Raw genomic sequence first — 20,093 nt, 5'->3', positions numbered from 1 at the left:
ATAAAGCCCTTATGCAAATTAGTTTAGAAATTAGACCATCTGATTAGTTGATGCAATTCTCATTAGGGATGACCATCGATGTTTATAAAACATCGATATATTATGGTCGATGTTCATAATTTTTACATCGATGGGGGAGAACCAGATGGTTTCCCACCATCAATGTCAAGCTAAAACGAAAAGATTTGTTGTGCTATCTCCTGGGACATGGAGTATAGCCCCGCCCCCGTGTTCTGATTTGCCCACAGTCCAGTCAGTCAAATACAATGGATGACCACCTATATGTAACAACATCGATGGCAAAGGCAACAATGGCCATCACTAACACTCATTCAAAACAACCCATTCCGATTGGTTTATGCACTGTCAGTCAACAGTTTTCTATTTTACTACTGTAGCTGGGACCATCATGTGATAGTCTTCAACCAGCAAGACAATCAGTCATGAATGTTCTTGTCACCCACCATCTTTGGCTAGTTTTGTAGATTTTCAATAAGACTAGGGTGAGTAATGACCTAAGTAAGTTATGGAGAGCAAATAAAGCCCTTATGCAAATTAGTTTAGAAATTAGACCATCTGATTAGTTGATGCAATTCTCATTAGGGATGACCATCGATGTTTTTAAAACATCGATATATTATGGTCAATGTTCATAGTTTTGACATCGATGGGGGAGAACCAGATGGTTTCCCACCATCAATGTCAAGCTAAAACGAAAAGATTTGTTGTGCTATCTCCTGGGACATGGAGCATAGCCCCGCCCCCATATTCTGATTGGTCCAAAGGCCAGTCCATCAAATACAATGGATGACCACCAATATGTAACAACATCAATAGCAAGTCAACAGTTTTCTATTTTATTACTTTTGATGGGACCATCATACAACAGTCTTCAACCAACAGACCAATTGGTCAAGAACATTCTTGTTATCAACCATCTTTGGCTGGTTTTGTAGGTTTTCAATTAGACTATGGTGAGGAAGGACCTAAATAAGTTATGGAGAGCAAATAAATTCCTTATGCAAATTAGTTTGGAAATTAGACCATGTGATTGGTTGATGCAATTCTCATTAGGGATGACCATCGATGTTTATAAAACATCGATAGATTATGGTCGATGTTCATAGTGTTTACATCGATGGGGGAGAACCAGATGGTTTCCCACCATCAATGTCAAGCTAAAACGAAAAGATTTGTTGTGCTATCTCCTGGGACATGGAGTATAGCCCCGCCCCCGTGTTCTGATTGGCCCACGGTCCAGTCAGTCAAATACAATGGATGACCACTTATATGTAACAACATCAATGGCAAAGACAACAATGGCCATCAACAACACTCATTCAAAACAATCCATTCCAATTGGTTTATGTACTGTCAGTCAAAAGTTTTCTATTTTACTACTGTAGCTGGGACCATCATGCAATAGTCTTCAACCAGCAAGACAATCAGTCATGAATGTTCTTGCCACCCACCATCTTTGGCCAGTTTCGTAAGTTTTCAATAAGACTAGGGTGAGGAAAGACCTAAGTAAGTTATGGAGAGCAAATAAATCCCTTATGCAAATTCGTTTAGAAATTAGACCATCTGATTGGTTGATGCAATTCTCATTAGGGATGGCCATCGTCCATCGATGTTTATAAAACATCTATAGCTTATGGTCGATGTTCAATAGTTTTGACATCGATGGGGAGAACCAGATGGTTTCACACCATCTATGTCAAGCTCAAACTACTATTTTTTTTGCTATTTCCTGGGACACTGAGCATAGCTCCACCCACGACACCAGTGAAGCCCCGCCCCATATTCTGATTGGCCCACAGGCCAGTCCATCAAATACAATGGATGACCACCGATATGTAACAACATCAATGGCAAGTCAACAGTTTTCTATTTTATTACTTTTGATGGGACCATCATACAACGGTCTTCAACCAACAAACCAATTGGTCAAGAACATTCTTGTTATCAACCATCTTTAGCTGGTTTTGTAGGTTTTCAATTAGACTATGGTGAGGAAGGACCTAAATAAGTTATGGAGAGCAAATAAATTCCTTATGCAAATTAGTTTGAAAATTAGACCATGTGATTGGTTGATGCAATTCTCATTAGGGATGACCATCGATGTTTATAAAACATCGATATATTATGGTCGATGTTCATAGTTTTGACATCGATGGGGGAGAACCAGATGGTTTCCCACCATCAATATCAAGCTAAAACGAAAAGATTTGTTGTGCTATCTACTGGGACATCGAATATAGCCCCGCCCCCGTGTTCCGATTGGCCCACAGTCCAGTCAGTCAAATACAATGGATGACCACCTATATGTAACAACATCAATGGCAAAGGCAACAATGGCCATCACTAACACTCATTCAAAACAATCCATTCCGATTGGTTTATGCACTGTCAGTCAACAGTTTTCTATTTTACTACTTTAGCTGGGACCATCATATGATAGTCTTCAACCAGCAAGACAATCAGTCATGAATGTTCTTGTCACCAACCATCTTTGGCTTATTTTGTAGATTTTCAATAAGACTAGGGTGAGGAATGACCTAAGTAAGTTATGGAGAGCAAATAAAGCCCTTATGCAAATTAGTTTAGAAATTAGACCATCTGATTAGTTGATGCAATTCTCATTAGGGATGACCATCGATGTTTATAAAACATCGATCTATTATGGTCGATGTTCATAGTTTTGACATCGATGGGGGAGAAGCAGATGGTTTCCCACCATCAATGTCAAGCTAAAACGAAAAGATTTGTTGTGCTATCTCCTGGGACATGGAGTATAGCCCCGCCCCCGTGTTCTGATTGGCCCACAGTCCAGTCAGTCAAATACAATGGATGACCACCTATATGTAACAACAACGATGGCAAAGGCAACAATGGCCATCACTAACACTCATTCAAAACAACCCATTCCGATTGGTTTATGCACTGTCAGTCAACAGTTTTCTATTTTACTACTGTAGCTGGGACCATCATGTGATAGTCTTCAACCAGCAAGACACTCAGTCATGTATGTTCTTGTCACCCACCACCTTTGGCTAGTTTTGTAGATTTTCAATAAGACTAGGGTGAGTAATGACCTAAGTAAGTTATGGAGAGCAAATAAAGAACTTATGCAAATTAGTTTAGAAATTAGACCATCTGATTGGTTGATGCAATTCTCATTAGGGTAGGCCATCGGCCATCGATGTTTATAAAACATCTATAGGTTATGGTCGATGTTCAATAGTTTTGACATCGATGGGGAGAGCCAGATGGTTTCACACCATCAATGTCAAGCTAAAACAAAAAGATTTGTTGTGCTATCTCCTGGGACATGGAGCATAGCCCCGCCCCCGTGTTCTGATTGGCCCATGGTCCATTCAGTCAAATACAATGGATGACCACCTATATGTAACAACTTCAATGGCAAAGGCAACAATGGCCATCAACAACACTCATTCAAAACAATCCATTCCAATTGGTTTATGTACTGTCAGTCAAAAGTTTTCTATTTAACTACTTCACCTGGGACCATCATGCAATAGTCTTCAACCAGCAAGACAATCAGTCATGAATGTTCTTGTCACCCATCATGTTTGGCCAGTTTCAAAAGTTTTTAATAAGACTAGGGTGAGGAAAGACTTAAGTAAGTTATGGAGAGCAAATAAATCCCTTATGCAAATTAGTTTAGAAATTAGACCATCTGATTGGTTGATGCAATTCTCATTAGGGATGGCCATCGGCCATCGATGTTTACAAAACATCTATAGGTTATGGTCGATGTTCAATAGTTTTGACATCGATGGGGGAGAACCAGATGGTTTCACACCATCAATGTCAAGCTCAAACTACTAGTTTTGTTTTGCTATTTCCTGGGACACTGAGCATAGCTCCATCCACGACACCAGTGAAGCCCCGCCCCCATATTCTGATTGGCCCACAGGCCAGTCCATCAAATACAATGGATGACCACCGATATGTAACAACATCAATGGCAAGTCAACAGTTTTCTATTTTATTACTTTTGATGGGACCATCATACAACAGTCTTCAACCATCTTTGGCTGGTTTTGTAGGTTTTCAATAAGACTAGGGTGAGGAATGAACTAAGTAAGTTATGGAGAGCAAATAAAGCCCTTATGCAAATTAGTTTAGAAATTAGACCATCTGATTGGTTGATGCAATTCTCATTAGGGATGGCCATCGGCCATCGATGTTTATAAAACATCGATAGATTATGGTCGATGTTCATAGTTTTTACATCGATGGGGGAGAACCAGATGGTTTCACACCATCAATGTCAAGCTAAAACGAAAAGATTTGTTGTGCTATCTCCTGGGACATGGAGCATAGCCCCGCCCCCGTGTTCTGATTGGCCCATGGTCCATTCAGTCAAATACAATGGATGACCACCTATATGTAACAACATCAATGGCAAAGGCAACAATGGCCATCACTAACACTCATTTAAAACAATCCATTCCGATTGGTTTATGCACTGTCAGTCAACAATTTTCTATTTTACTACTGTAGCTGGGACCATCATGCAATAGTCTTCAACCAGCAAGACAATCAGTCATGAATGTTCTTGCCACCCACCATCTTTGGCCATTTTCATAAGTTTTCAATAACACTAGGGTGAGGAAAGACCTAAGTAAGTTATGGAGAGCAAATAAATCCCTTATGCAAATTAGTTTAGAAATTAGACCATCTGATTGGTTGATGCAATTCTCATTAGGGATGGCCATCGGCCATCGATGTTTACAAAACATCTATAGGTTATGGTCGATGTTCAATAGTTTTGACATCGATGGGGGAGAACCAGATGGTTTCACACCATCAATGTCAAGCTCAAACTACTATTTTTTTGCTATTTCCTGGGACACTGAGCATAGCTCCACCCACGACACCAGTGAAGCCCCGTCCCATATTCTGATTGGCCCACTGGCCAGTCCATCAAATACAATGGATAACCACCGATATGTAACAACATCAATGGCAAGTCAACAGTTTTCTATTTTATTACTTTTGATGGGACCATCATACAATAGTCTTCAACCAACAAACCAATTGGTCAATAACATTCTTGTTATCAACCATCTTTGGCTGGTTTTGTAGGTTTTCAATTAGACTATGGTGAGGAAGGACCTAAATAAGTTATGGAGAGCAAATCAATTCCTTATGCAAATTAGTTTGGAAATTAGACCATGTGATTGGTTGATGCAATTCTCATTAGGGATGACCATCGATGTTTATAAAACATCGATATATTATGGTCGATGTTCATAGTTTTGACATCGATGGGGGAGAACCAGATGGTTTCCCACCATCAATGTCAAGCTAAAACGAAAAGATTTGTTGTGCTATCTCCTGGGACATGGAATATTGCCCCGCCCCTGTGTTCTGATTAGCCCACAGTCCAGTTAGTCAAATACAATGGATGACCACCTATATGTAACAACATCAATGGCAAAGGCAACAATGGCCAACACTAACACTCATTCAAAACAATCCATTCCGATTGGTTTATGCACTGTCAGTCAACAGTTTTCTATTTTACTACTTTAGCTGGGACCATCATATGATAGTCTTCAACCAGCAAGACAATCAGTCATGAATGTTCTTGTCACCAACCATCTTTGGCTTATTTTGTAGATTTTTCAATAAGACTAGGGTGAGGAATGACCTAAGTAAGTTATGGAGAGAAAATAAAGCCCTTATGCAAATTAGTTTAGAAATTAGACCATCTGATTAGTTGATGCAATTCTCATTAGGGATGACCATCGATGTTTATAAAACATCGATCTATTATGGTCGATGTTCATAGTTTTGACATCGATGGGGGAGAAGCAGATGGTTTCCCACCATCAATGTCAAGCTAAAACGAAAAGATTTGTTGTGCTATCTCCTGGGACATGGAGTATAGCCCCGCCCCCGTGTTCTGATTGGCCCCCAGTCCAGTCAGTCAAATACAATGGATGACCACCTATATGTAACAACAACGATGGCAAAGGCAACAATGGCCATCACTAACACTCATTCAAAACAACCCATTCCGATTGGTTTATGCACTGTCAGTCAACAGTTTTCTATTTTACTACTGTAGCTGGGACCATCATGTGATAGTCTTCAACCAGCAAGACACTCAGTCATGTATGTTCTTGTCACCCACCACCTTTGGCTAGTTTTGTAGATTTTCAATAAGACTAGGGTGAGTAATGACCTAAGTAAGTTATGGAGAGCAAATAAAGAACTTATGCAAATTAGTTTAGAAATTAGACCATCTGATTAGTTGATGCAATTCTCATTAGGTATGACCATCGATGTTTATAAAACATCGATATATTATGGTCGATGTTCATAGTTTTGACATCGATGGGGGAGAACCAGATGGTTTCCCACCATCAATGTCAAGCTAAAGCGAAAAGATTTGTTGTGCTATCTCCTGTGACATGGAGTATAGCCCCGCCCCCGTGTTCTGATTGGCCCATGGTCCAGTCAGTCAAATACAATGGATGACCACCTATTTGTAACAACATCGATGGCAAAGGCAACAATGGCCATCACTAACACTCATTCAAAACAACCCATTCCGATTGGTTTATGCACTGTCAGTCAACAGTTTTCTATTTTACAACTGTAGCTGGGACCATCATGTGATAGTCTTCAACCAGCAAGACAATCAGTCATGAATGTTCTTGTCACCCACCATCTTTGGCCAGTTTCGTAAGTTTTTCAATAAGACTAGGGTGAGGAAAGACCTAAGTAAGTTATGGAGAGCAAATAAATCCCTTATGCAAATTAGTTTAGACATTAGACCATCTGATTGGTTGATGCAATTCTCATTAGGGATGGCCATCGGCCATCGATGTTTACAAAACATCTATAGGTTATGGTCGATGTTCAATAGTTTTGACATCGATGGGGGAGAACCAGATGGTTTCACACCATCAATGTCAAGCTCAAACTACTATTTTTTTTGCTATTTCCTGGGACACTGAGCATAGCTCCACCCACGACACTAGTGAAGCCCCGCCCCCATATTCTGATTGGCCCACAGGCCAGTCCATCAAATACAATGGATGACCACCGATATGCAACAACATCAATGGCAAGTCAACAGTTTTCTATTTTATTACTTTTGATACAACAGTGTTCAACCAACAAAACAATTGGTCAAGAACATTCTTCTAATCAACCATCTTTGGCTGGTTTTGTAGGTTTTCAATTAGACTATGGTGAGAAAGGACCTAAATAAGTTATGGAGAGCAAATAAATTCCTTATGCAAATTAGTTTGGAAATTAGACCATGTGATTGGTTGATGCAATTCTCATTAGGGATGACCATTGATGTTTATAAAACATCGATAGATTATGGTCGATGTTCATAGTTTTTACATCGATGGGGGAGAACCAGATGGTTTCCCACCATCAATGTCAAGCTAAAACGAAAAGATTTGTTGTGTCATCTCCTGGGACATGGAATATAGCTCCACCCCCTGAAACATGTGAAGCCCCGCCCCCGTGTTCTGATTGGCCCACGGTCCAGTCAGTCAAATACAATGGATGACCACCTATAGGTAACAACATTGATGGCAAAGGCAACAATGGCCATCACTAACACTCATTCAAAACAATCCATTCCGATTGGTTTACGCACTGTCAGTCAACCGTTTTCTATTTTACTACTTTAGCTGGGACCATCATGTGATAGTCTTCAACCAGCAAGACAATCAGTCGTGAATATTCTTGTCACCCACCATCTTTGGCTAGTTTTGTAGGTTTTCAATAAGGCTAGGGTGAGGAAAGACCTAAGTAAGTTATGGAGAGCAAATAAAGCCCTTATGCAAATTAGTTGAGAAATTAGACCATCTGATTGGTTGATGCAATACTCATTAGGGATGGCCATCGGCCATCGATGTTTATGAAACATCTATAGGTTATGGTCGATGTTCAATAGTTTTGACATCGATGGGGGAGAACCAGATGGTTTCACACCATCAATGTCAAGCTCAAACTACTAGTTTTGTTTTGCTATTTCCTGGGACACTGAGCATAGCTCCACCCACAACACCAGTGAAGCCCCGCCCCCATATTCTGATTGGCCCACAGGCCAGTCCATCAAATACAATGGATGACCACCGATATGTAGCAACATCAATGGCAAGTCAACAGTTTTCTATTTTACTACTTTTGATGGGACCATCATACAACAGTCTTCAACCAACAAACCAATTGGTCAAGAACATTCTTGTTATCAACCATCTTTGGCTGGTTTTGTAGGTTTTCAATTAGACTATGGTGAGGAAGGACCTAAATAAGTTATGGAGAGCAAATAAATTCCTTATGCAAATTAGTTTGGAAATTAGACCATGTGATTGGTTGATGCAATTCTCATTAGGGATGACCATCGATGTTTATAAAACATCGATAGATTATGGTCGATGTTCATAGTTTTTACATCGATGGGGGAGAACCAGATGGTTTCCCACCATCAATGTCAAGCTAAAACGAAAAGATTTGTTGTGCTATCTCCTGGGACATGGAATATAGCTCCACCCCCTGAAACATGTGAAGCCCCGCCCCCGTGTTCTGATTGGCCCACGGTCCAGTCAGTCAAATACAATGGATGACCACCTATAGGCAACAATGGCCATCACTAACACTCATTCAAAACAATCCATTCCGATTGGTTTATGCACTGTCAGTCAACAGTTTTCTATTTTACTACTTTAGCTGGGACCATCATGTGATAGTCTTCAACCAGCAAGACAATCAGTCATGAATGTTCTTGTCACCCACCATCTTTGGCTAGTTTTGTAGGTTTTCAATAAGACTAGGGTGAGGAAAGACCTAAGTAAGTTATGGAGAGCAAATAAAGCCCTTATGCAAATTAGTTTAGAAATTAGACCATCTGATTGGTTGATGCAATACTCATTAGGGATGGCCATCGGCCATCGATGTTTATAAAACATCTATAGGTTATGTTCGATGTTCAATAGTTTTGACATCGATGGGGGAGAACCAGATGGTTTTACACCATCAATGTCAAGCTCAAACTACTACTTTTGTTTTGCTATTTCCTGGGACACTGAGCATAGCTCCACCCACGACACCAGTGAAGCCCCGCCCCCATATTCTGATTGGCCCACAGGCCAGTCCATCAAATACAATGGATGACCACCGATATGTAGCAACATCAATGGCAAGTCAACAGTTTTCTATTTTACTACTTTTGATGGGACCATCATACAACAGTCTTCAACCAACAAACCAATTGGTCAAGAACATTCTTGTTATCAACCATCTTTGGCTGGTTTTGTAGGTTTTCAATTAGACTATGGTGAGGAAGGACCTAAATAAGTTATGGAGAGCAAATAATTTCCTTATGCAAATTAGTTTGGAAATTAGACCATGTGATTGGTTGATGCACTTCTCATTAGGGATGACCATCAATGTTTATAAAACATCGATAGATTATTGTCGATGTTCATAGTTTTTACATCGATGGGGGAGAACCAGATGGTTTCCCACCATCAATGTCAAGCTAAAACGAAAAGATTTGTTGTGCTATCTCCTGGGACATGGAATATAGCTCCACCCCCTGAAACATGTGAAGCCCCGCCCCCGTGTTCTGATTGGCCCACGGTCCAGTCAGTCAAATACAATGGATGACCACCTATAGGTAACAACATCGATGGCAAAGGCAACAATGGCCATCACTAACACTCATTCAAAACAATCCATTCCGATTGGTTTATGCACTGTCAGTCAACAGTTTTCTATTTTACTACTTTAGCTGGGACCATCATGTGATAGTCTTCAACCAGCAAGACAATCAGTCGTAAATGTTCTTGTCACCCACCATCTTTGGCTAGTTTTGTAGGTTTTCAATAAGACTAGGGTGAGGAAAGACCTAAGTAAGTTATGGAGAGCAAATAAAGCCCTTATGCAAATTAGTTTAGAAATTAGACCATCTGATTGGTTGATGCAATACTCATTAGGGATGCCATCGGCCATCGATGTTTATAAAACATCTATAGGTTATGGTCGATGTTCAATAGTTTTGACATCGATGGGGGAGAACCAGATGGTTTCACACCATCAATGTCAAGCTCAAACTACTAGTTTTGTTTTGCTATTTCCTGGGACACTGAGCATAGCTCCACCCACGACACCAGTGAAGCCCCGCCCCCATATTCTGATTGGCCCACAGGCCAGTCCATCAAATACAATGGATGACCACCGATATGTAACAACATCAATGGCAAGTCAACAGTTTTCTATTTTACTACTTTTGATGGGACCATCATACCACAGTCTTCAACCAACAAACCAATTGGTCAAGAACATTCTTGTTATCAATCATCTTTGGCTGGTTTTGTAGGTTTTCAATTAGACTATGGTGAGGAAGGACCTAAATAAGTTATGGAGAGCAAATAAATTCCTTATGCAAATTAGTTTGGAAATTAGACCATGTGATTGGTTGATGCAATTCTCATTAGGGATGACCATCGATGTTTATAAAACATCGATAGATTATGGTCGATGTTCATAGTTTTTACATCGATGGGGGAGAACCAGATGGTTTCCCACCATCAATGTCAAGCTAAAACGAAAAGATTTGTTGTGCTATCTCCTGGGACATGGAATATAGCTCCACCCCCTGAAACCTGTGAAGCCCCGCCCCCGTGTTCTGATTGGCCCACGGTCCAGTCAGTCAAATACAATGGATGACCACCTATAGGTAACAACATCGATGGCAAAGGCAACAATGGCCATCACTAACACTCATTCAAAACAATCCATTCCGATTAGTTTATGCACTGTCAGTCAACAGTTTTCTATTTTACTACTTTAGCTGGGACCATCATGTGATAGTCTTCAACCAGCAAGACAATCAGTCGTGAATGTTCTTGTCACCCACCATCTTTGGCTAGTTTTGTAGGTTTTCAATAAGACTAGGGTGAGGAAAGACCTAAGTAAGTTATGGAGAGCAAATAAATCCCTTATGCAAATTAGTTTAGAAATTAGACCATCTGATTGGTTGATGCAATACTCATTAGGGATGGCCATCGATGTTTATAAAACATCTATAGGTTATGGTCGATGTTCAATAGTTTTGACATCGATGGGTGAGAACCAGATGGTTTCACACCATCAATGTCAAGCTCAAACTACTAGTTTTGTTTTGAAATGTCCTGGGACACTGAACATAGCTCCACCCACGACACCAGTGAATCCCCGCCCCCATATTCTGATTGGCCCACAGGCCAGTCCATCAAATACAATGGATGACCACCGATATGTAACAACATCAATGGCAAGTCAACAGTTTTCTATTTTACTACTTTTGATGGGACCATCATACAACAGTCTTCAACCAACAAACCAATTGGTCAAGAACATTCTTGTTATCAACCATCTTTGGCTGGTTTTGTAGGTTTTCAATTAGACTATGGTGAGGAAGGACCTAAATAAGTTATGGAGAGCAAATAAATTCCTTATGCAAATTAGTTTGGAAATTAGACCATGTGATTGGTTGATGCAATTCTCATTAGGGATGACCATCGATGTTTATAAAACATCGATAGATTATGGTCGATGTTCATAGTTTTTACATCGATGGGGGAGAACCAGATGGTTTCCCACCATCAATGTCAAGCTAAAACGAAAAGATTTGTTGTGCTATCTCCTGGGACATGGAATATAGCTCCACCCCCTGAAACATGTGAAGCCCCGCCCCCGTGTTCTGATTGGCCCACGGTCCAGTCAGTCAAATACAATGGATGACCACCTATAGGTAACAACATCGATGGCAAAGGCAACAATGGCCATCACTAACACTCATTCAAAACAATCCATTCCGATTGGTTTATGCACTGTCAGTCAACAGTTTTCTATTTTACTACTTTAGCTGGGACCATCATGTGATAGTCTTCAACCAGCAAGACAATCAGTCGTGAATGTTCTTGTCACCCACCATCTTTGGCTAGTTTTGTAGGTTTTCAATAAGACTAGGGTGAGGAAAGACCTAAGTAAGTTATGGAGAGCAAATAAAGCCCTTATGCAAATTAGTTTAGAAATTAGACCATCTGATTGGTTGATGCAATACTCATTAGGGATGGCCATCGGCCATCGATGTTTATAAAACATCTATAGGTTATGGTCGATGTTCAATAGTTTTGACATCGATGGGGGAGAACCAGATGGTTTCACACCATCAATGTCAAGCTCAAACTACTATTTTTTTTGCTATTTCCTGGGACACTGAGCATAGCTCCACCCACGACACCAGTGAAGCCCCGCCCCCATATTCTGATTGGCCCACAGGCCAGTCCATCAAATACAATGGATGACCACCAATATGCAACAACATCAATGGCAAGTCAACAGTTTTCTATTTTATTACTTTTGATACAACAGTGTTCAACCAACAAAACAATTGGTCAAGAACATTCTTCTAATCAACCATCTTTGGCTGGTTTTGTAGGTTTTCAATTAGACTATGGTGAGAAAGGACCTAAATAAGTTATGGAGAGCAAATAAATTCCTTATGCAAATTAGTTTGGAAATTAGACCATGTGATTGGTTGATGCAATTCTCATTAGGGATGACCATTGATGTTTATAAAACATCGATAGATTATGGTCGATGTTCATAGTTTTTACATCGATGGGGGAGAACCAGATGGTTTCCCACCATCAATGTGAAGCTAAAACGAAAAGATTTGTTGTGCTATCTCCTGGGACATGGAATATAGCTCCACCCCCTGAAACATGTGAAGCCCCGCCCCCGTGTTCTGATTGGCCCACGGTCCAGTCAGTCAAATACAATGGATGACCACCTATAGGTAACAACATTGATGGCAAAGGCAACAATGGCCATCACTAACACTCATTCAAAACAATCCATTCCGATTGGTTTACGCACTGTCAGTCAACCGTTTTCTATTTTACTACTTTAGCTGGGACCATCATGTGATAGTCTTCAACCAGCAAGACAATCAGTCGTGAATATTCTTGTCACCCACCATCTTTGGCTAGTTTTGTAGGTTTTCAATAAGGCTAGGGTGAAGAAAGACCTAAGTAAGTTATGGAGAGCAAATAAAGCCCTTATGCAAATTAGTTGAGAAATTAGACCATCTGATTGGTTGATGCAATACTCATTAGGGATGGCCATCGGCCATCGATGTTTATGAAACATCTATAGGTTATGGTCGATGTTCAATAGTTTTGACATCGATGGGGGAGAACCAGATGGTTTCACACCATCAATGTCAAGCTCAAACTACTAGTTTTGTTTTGCTATTTCCTGGGACACTGAGCATAGCTCCACCCACAACACCAGTGAAGCCCCGCCCCCATATTCTGATTGGCCCACAGGCCAGTCCATCAAATACAATGGATGACTACCGATATGTAACAACATCAATGGCAAGTCAAAAGTTTTCTATTTTACTACTTTTGATGGGACCATCATACAACAGTCTTCAACCAACAAACCAATTGGTCAAGAACATTCTTGTTATCAACCATCTTTGGCTGGTTTTGTAGGTTTTCAATTAGACTATGGTGAGGAAGGACCTAAATAAGTTATGGAGAGCAAATAAATTCCTTATGCAAATTAGTTTGGAAATTAGACCATGTGATTGGTTGATGCAATTCTCATTAGGGATGACCATCGATTTTTATAAAACATCGATAGATTATGGTCGATGTTCATAGTTTTTACATCGATGGGGGAGAACCAGATGGTTTCCCACCATCAATGTCAAGCTAAAACGAAAAGATTTGTTGTGCTATCTCCTGGGACATGGAATATAGCTCCACCCCCTGAAACATGTGAAGCCCCGCCCCCGTGTTCTGATTGGCCCACGGTCCATTCAGTCAAATACAATGGATGACCACCTATAGGTAACAACATCGATGGCAAAGGCAACAATGGCCATCACTAACACTCATTCAAAACAATCCATTCCGATTGGTTTATGCACTGTCAGTCAACAGTTTTCTATTTTGCTACTTTAGCTGGGACCATCATGTGATAGTCTTCAACCAGCAAGACAATCAGTCGTAAATGTTCTTGTCACCCACCATCTTTGGCTAGTTTTGTAGGTTTTCAATAAGACTAGGGTGAGGAAAGACCTAAGTAAGTTATGGAGAGCAAATAAAGCCCTTATGCAAATTAGTTTAGAAATTAGACCATCTGATTGGTTGATGCAATACTCATTAGGGATGCCATCGGCCATCGATGTTTATAAAACATCTATAGGTTATGGTCGATGTTCAATAGTTTTGACATCGATGGGGGAGAACCAGATGGTTTCACACCATCAATGTCAAGCTCAAACTACTAGTTTTGTTTTGAAATTTCCTGGGACACTGAACATAGCTCCACCCACGACACCAGTGAATCCCCGCCCCCATATTCTGATTGGCCCACAGGCCAGTCCATCAAATACAATGGATGACCACCGATATGTAACAACATCAATGGCAAGTCAACAGTTTTCTATTTTACTACTTTTGATGGGACCATCATACAACAGTCTTCAACCAACAAACCAATTGGTCAAGAACATTCTTGTTATCAACCATCTTTGGCTGGTTTTGTAGGTTTTCAATTAGACTATGGTGAGGAAGGACCTAAATAAGTTATGGAGAGCAAATAAATTCCTTATGCAAATTAGTTTGGAAATTAGACCATGTGATTGGTTGATGCAATTCTCATTAGGGATGACCATCGATGTTTATAAAACATCGATAGATTATGGTCGATGTTCATAGTTTTTACATCGATGGGGGAGAACCAGATGGTTTCCCACCATCAATGTCAAGCTAAAACGAAAAGATTTGTTGTGCTATCTCCTGGGACATGGAATATAGCTCCACCCCCTGAAACCTGTGAAGCCCCGCCCCCGTGTTCTGATTGGCCCACGGTCCAGTCAGTCAAATACAATGGATGACCACCTATAGGTAACAACATCGATGGCAAAGGCAACAATGGCCATCACTAACACTCATTCAAAACAATCCATTCCGATTAGTTTATGCACTGTCAGTCAACAGTTTTCTATTTTACTACTTTAGCTGGGACCATCATGTGATAGTCTTCAACCAGCAAGACAATCAGTCGTGAATGTTCTTGTCACCCACCATCTTTGGCTAGTTTTGTAGGTTTTCAATAAGACTAGGGTGAGGAAAGACCTAAGTAAGTTATGGAGAGCAAATAAATCCCTTATGCAAATTAGTTTAGAAATTAGACCATCTGATTGGTTGATGCAATACTCATTAGGGATGGCCATCGATGTTTATAAAACATCTATAGGTTATGGTCGATGTTCAATAGTTTTGACATCGATGGGTGAGAACCAGATGGTTTCACACCATCAATGTCAAGCTCAAACTACTAGTTTTGTTTTGAAATTTCCTGGGACACTGAACATAGCTCCACCCACGACACCAGTGAATCCCCGCCCCCATATTCTGATTGGCCCACAGGCCAGTCCATCAAATACAATGGATGACCACCGATATGTAACAACATCAATGGCAAGTCAACAGTTTTCTATTTTACTACTTTTGATGGGACCATCATACAACAGTCTTCAACCAACAAACCAATTGGTCAAGAACATTCTTGTTATCAACCATCTTTGGCTGGTTTTGTAGGTTTTCAATTAGACTATGGTGAGGAAGGACCTAAATAAGTTATGGAGAGCAAATAAATTCCTTATGCAAATTAGTTTGGAAATTAGACCATGTGATTGGTTGATGCAATTCTCATTAGGGATGACCATCGATGTTTATAAAACATCGATAGATTATGGTCGATGTTCATAGTTTTTACATCGATGGGGGAGAACCAGATGGTTTCCCACCATCAATGTCAAGCTAAAACGAAAAGATTTGTTGTGCTATCTCCTGGGACATGGAATATAGCTCCACCCCCTGAAACATGTGAAGCCCCGCCCCCGTGTTCTGATTGGCCCACGGTCCAGTCAGTCAAATACAATGGATGACCACCTATAGGCAACAATGGCCATCACTAACACTCATTCAAAACAATCCATTCCGATTGGTTTATGCACTGTCAGTCAACAGTTTTCTATTTTACTACTTTAGCTGGGACCATCATGTGATAGTCTTCAACCAGCAAGACAATCAGTCATGAATGTTCTTGTCACCCACCATCTTTGGCTAGTTTTGTAGGTTTTCAATAAGACTAGGGTGAGGAAAGACCTAAGTAAGTTATGGAGAGCAAATAAAGCCCTTATGCAAATTAGTTTAGAAATTAGACCATCTGATTGGTTGATGCAATACTCATTAGGGATGGCCATCGGCCATCGATGTTTATAAAACATCTATAGGTTATGTTCGATGTTCAATAGTTTTGACATCGATGGGGGAGAACCAGATGGTTTTACACCATCAATGTCAAGCTCAAACTACTAGTTTTGTTTTGCTATTTCCTGGGACACTGAGCATAGCTCCACCCACGACACCAGTGAAGCCCCGCCCCCATATTCTGATTGGCCCACAGGCCAGTCCATCAAATACAATGGATGACCACCGATATGTAGCAACATCAATGGCAAGTCAACAGTTTTCTATTTTACTACTTTTGATGGGACCATCATACAACAGTCTTCAACCAACAAACCAATTGGTCAAGAACATTCTTGTTATCAACCATCTTTGGCTGGTTTTGTAGGTTTTCAATTAGACTATGGTGAGGAAGGACCTAAATAAGTTATGGAGAGCAAATAATTTCCTTATGCAAATTAGTTTGGAAATTAGACCATGTGATTGGTTGATGCACTTCTCATTAGGGATGACCATCAATGTTTATAAAACATCGATAGATTATTGTCGATGTTCATAGTTTTTACATCGATGGGGGAGAACCAGATGGTTTCCCACCATCAATGTCAAGCTAAAACGAAAAGATTTGTTGTGCTATCTCCTGGGACATGGAATATAGCTCCACCCCCTGAAACATGTGAAGCCCCGCCCCCGTGTTCTGATTGGCCCACGGTCCAGTCAGTCAAATACAATGGATGACCACCTATAGGTAACAACATCGATGGCAAAGGCAACAATGGCCATCACTAACACTCATTCAAAACAATCCATTCCGATTGGTTTATGCACTGTCAGTCAACAGTTTTCTATTTTACTACTTTAGCTGGGACCATCATGTGATAGTCTTCAACCAGCAAGACAATCAGTCGTAAATGTACTTGTCACCCACCATCTTTGGCTAGTTTTGTAGGTTTTCAATAAGACTAGGGTGAGGAAAGACCTAAGTAAGTTATGGAGAGCAAATAAAGCCCTTATGCAAATTAGTTTAGAAATTAGACCATCTGATTGGTTGATGCAATACTCATTAGGGATGCCATCGGCCATCGATGTTTATAAAACATCTATAGGTTATGGTCGATGTTCAATAGTTTTGACATCGATGGGGGAGAACCAGATGGTTTCACACCATCAATGTCAAGCTCAAACTACTAGTTTTGTTTTGCTATTTCCTGGGACACTGAGCATAGCTCCACCCACGACACCAGTGAAGCCCCGCCCCCATATTCTGATTGGCCCACAGGCCAGTCCATCAAATACAATGGATGACCACCGATATGTAACAACATCAATGGCAAGTCAACAGTTTTCTATTTTACTACTTTTGATGGGACCATCATACCACAGTCTTCAACCAACAAACCAATTGGTCAAGAACATTCTTGTTATCAATCATCTTTGGCTGGTTTTGTAGGTTTTCAATTAGACTATGGTGAGGAAGGACCTAAATAAGTTATGGAGAGCAAATAAATTCCTTATGCAAATTAGTTTGGAAATTAGACCATGTGATTGGTTGATGCAATTCTCATTAGGGATGACCATCGATGTTTATAAAACATCGATAGATTATGGTCGATGTTCATAGTTTTTACATCGATGGGGGAGAACCAGATGGTTTCCCACCATCAATGTCAAGCTAAAACGAAAAGATTTGTTGTGCTATCTCCTGGGACATGGAATATAGCTCCACCCCCTGAAACATGTGAAGCCCCGCCCCCGTGTTCTGATTGGCCCACGGTCCAGTCAGTCAAATACAATGGATGACCACCTATAGGTAACAACATCGATGGCAAAGGCAACAATGGCCATCACTAACACTCATTCAAAACAATCCATTCCGATTGGTTTATGCACTGTCAGTCAACAGTTTTCTATTTTACTACTTTAGCTGGGACCATCATGTGATAGTCTTCAACCAGCAAGACAATCAGTCATGAATGTTCTTGTCACCCACCATCTTTGGCTAGTTTTGTAGGTTTTCAATAAGACTAGGGTGAGGAAAGACCTAAGTAAGTTATGGAGAGCAAATAAATCCCTTATGCAAATTAGTTTAGAAATTAGACCATCTGATTGGTTGATGCAATACTCATTAGGGATGGCCATCGATGTTTATAAAACATCTATAGGTTATGGTCGATGTTCAATAGTTTTGACATCGATGGGGGAGAACCAGATGGTTTCACACCATCAATGTCAAGCTCAAACTACTAGTTTTGTTTTGAAATTTCCTGGGACACTGAACATAGCTCCACCCACGACACCAGTGAATCCCCGCCCCCATATTCTGATTGGCCCACAGGCCAGTCCATCAAATACAATGGATGACCACCGATATGTAACAACATCAATGGCAAGTCAACAGTTTTCTATTTTACTACTTTTGATGGGACCATCATACAACAGTCTTCAACCAACAAACCAATTGGTCAAGAACATTCTTGTTATCAACCATCTTTGGCTGGTTTTGTAGGTTTTCAATTACACTATGGTGAGGAAGGACCTAAATAAGTTATGGAGAGCAAATAAATTCCTTATGCAAATTAGTTTGGAAATTAGACCATGTGATTGGTTGATGCAATTCTCATTAGGGATGACCATCGATGTTTATAAAACATCGATATATTATGGTCGATGTTCATAGTTTTTACATCGATGGGGGAGAACCAGATGGTTTCCCACCATCAATGTCAAGCTAAAACGAAAAGATTTGTTGTGCTATCTCCTGGGACATGGAATATAGCTCCACCCCCTGAAACATGTGAAGCCCCGCCCCCGTGTTCTGATTGGCCCACGGTCCAGTCAGTCAAATACAATGGATGACCACCTATAGGTAACAACATCGATGGCAAAGGCAACAATGGCCATCACTAACACTCATTCAAAACAATCCATTCCGATTGGTTTATGCACTGTCAGTCAACAGTTTTCTATTTTACTACTTTAGCTGGGACCATCATGTGATAGTCTTCAACCAGCAAGACAATCAGTCGTGAATGTTCTTGTCACCCACCATCTTTGGCTAGTTTTGTAGGTTTTCAATAAGACTAGGGTGAGGAAAGACCTAAGTAAGTTATGGAGAGCAAATAAAGCCCTTATGCAAATTAGTTTAGAAATTAGACCATCTGATTGGTTGATGCAATACTCATTAGGGATGGCCATCGGCCATCGATGTTTATAAAACATCTATAGGTTATGGTCGATGTTCAATAGTTTTGACATCGATGTGGGAGAACCAGATGGTTTCACACCATCAATGTCAAGCTCAAACTACTAGTTTTGTTTTGCTATTTCCTGGGACATTGAGCATAGCTCCACCCACGACACCAGTGAAGCCCCGCCCCCATATTCTGATTGGCCCACAGGCCAGTCCATCAAATACAATGGATGACCACCGATATGTAGCAACATCAATGGCAAGTCAACAGTTTTCTATTTTACTACTTTTGATGGGACCATCATACAACAGTCTTCAAATAACAAACCAATTGGTCAAGAACATTCTTGTTGTCAACCATCTTTGGCTGGTTTTGTAGGTTTTCAATTAGACTATGGTGAGGAAGGACCTAAATAAGTTATGGAGAGCAAATAAATTCCTTATGCAAATTAGTTTGGAAATTAGACCATGTGATTGGTTGATGCAATTCTCATTAGGGATGACCATCGATGTTTATAAAACATCGATAGATTATGGTCGATGTTCATAGTTTTTACATCGATGGGGGAGAACCAGAT

The sequence above is a fragment of the Crinia signifera genome, chromosome 9 (genome assembly GCF_055691185.1).
Source record: "Crinia signifera chromosome 9, ASM5569118v1, whole genome shotgun sequence".
In the NCBI taxonomy this organism is placed as follows: Eukaryota; Metazoa; Chordata; class Amphibia; order Anura; family Myobatrachidae; genus Crinia; species Crinia signifera.
This window is presented reverse-complemented; position numbering follows the sequence as displayed.